Below are 2,229 nucleotides of genomic sequence, written 5' to 3'. Positions count from 1 at the left end.
AATAATTCAGTTCTAACCCATCTGGTTGTATCAGAAACCACTCCCATTTTCCTTTCTTTCCTATTCACAGGTCTGTTTTTTTAAAGAAAATCTTTTATTTATTTATTTATTTATTTATGTATTTGGTGGATCTCACTATGAAGACTTGGACTCATAGTGATCCTCCTTTCTCAGCCTCCCCCCACACTGGGATTACAAACGTGTCCCACCATTTCCAGTTTCAGTGGCCAGCATAGTGCAGGGGGCTAGCACAGCATGATGTACCAGGGAACCAACCTAGGTCCTTGTGCTTGCCAGGCAGGCACTTAGAGAGCCGAGCTATCTCCCTGACCCCCACAAGTATTTTTGATTCTCAGAGATTTGAACAAATCTACAATCCAGATAGGTATACTGAGATTGTCACTTTAATAACATTTTCTCTATTAGCAAATGCTAGTTTGCTATATAAATAATAGATACATTTTTGATCTATTGCTTTGAATTTAATCTATTCCTCACATGAATCTGTTTGGGCTGATGCTAGCTTATTTCTGCTATTTCTACAGGTTCAGCAGAGGCATAGTTAGCCTGGGCTTCTAATCTTCCTAGTTTATATAGGTGCTCATTACGTGGTGATAGCTGTTGAAATATCTCTATTTATAAGTACAGTAACTTCTAATGTTATGTGCTTCTTTTTATATCTGGACTCGTTGGCTCTCAAAATCATTTTCCATCTTAGTGCCACACTGTAGTTGCATTGATTCCAATATCTTTTTGTTGCTATGGATCTTACAGCCTCTGTATTGTAAGTCTTCCCTAATAAATATGCTCTACTTAACAGTTATTCTGTTCTAGTCCTACGGATAACCCACTACTATTATGGACTACTGGACTATATTGGATTATTTTGCTGAATTCACTCACCTACAATATTTAAATGGCAATGGAATACCCATCTCTGACAAAACTAAACAAAAAAGGGGGATATAAATGAAGGATCATTTTGTATCCATATATACAAAATAGTTAGGATAGGTATACAACTACTTTCTCTTAATTCAATAAGAAGAAAGATTTGTACCAATAGTGCTTGGACAGGATATCATGTTTGCATCTTGTATTATGAATACTACGAAGACAACAATATGCAATATATTAATTATTATAACTGTCCTACTAATCAGTTTGGAAACTGTCTCATTGTTATTTGTTTCTCAACAAAATTAAAGAAAAACAATGGTTATTCTGTTCTAAAGCAGAGATGACAAACATAAATTTAAACAGAGAAGACATGACAAAAGAGGAGAGGTCTGGACCCTATGGTCTCAAGACATCCAGGTTGTTTTGACTATGACAAGTTTGGAAAATATCATCCAAAGGTCTATTAAAATAAGACAGCAATCTTTTGAACAGTTGCTACAGATTCCTTTGAACACTGTATTTGTTGATTTCTTGCAATTTAAATGTAGAGGGAAGGGGTTAAAAAAAAGTGAAAATGTTGGCACTGGAAGATTGACTGTCCCAACTCCCAGAGAGGGACTAAGCCAGCTTTGGCTTTGATGGAGACTGAAGGCAACCAGGGCAATCTACAAGGAACAGACTTGGGCAAGAACTTTCTAAACAAAATCCCAATTGTACTGTCCCGAACCAGCGGGTCAGTCAATGAAGGTCACCTGGGGGAGGAGCAGGGAATTGAAGAGGGGACAAAGGACAGGAGACTCGAGAAATGGAGGCAAGACAAAGATTCTGATCAAGCCTCATTTATTTAGGGGAGGTTCTGGGTATATATAGGGGGTGATGGAATGAGGAAGTCTCAGCTCTTGGGGCCAGCAGGTATCTAGGCAACAGGGAGGGTGCAACCCCTGGGGCATAGCACGTGATTCACAGGGAATGGGCAAGGTGAGAAGGGCCATAAACTTGACTCAGCAGGGGAATAGAATGAATACCAGTTAATGGTCTCCAACATTGTACAAGAAATAACATTAAGGATCAACAAATGGGATTATATCAAGACAAAGTTTCTGCATAGCAAGGAAAACAAACAAAAGTAAGGAGTCAGTCTACACAATGGAAAAAGTTTTCAGTAACTATTGCTTAGTCAGAAGAATAATATCTAGAAGATAAAAATAAATGAAAAAAAATCGACTCCCCCAAAATAAAAAGCTCAGTAAAAAGTGGGCAACTGAAATGAATAAATGCTGCTCAGAAGAAATACAAGCAGCCAATAAATAAACATATGAAAAAATGCCC

This window comes from Octodon degus, unplaced genomic scaffold, assembly GCF_000260255.1.
Source record: "Octodon degus isolate 3935 unplaced genomic scaffold, OctDeg1.0 scaffold00107, whole genome shotgun sequence".
Classification (NCBI taxonomy): Eukaryota; Metazoa; Chordata; class Mammalia; order Rodentia; family Octodontidae; genus Octodon; species Octodon degus.
Note: the sequence above shows the minus strand (reverse complement) of the source record.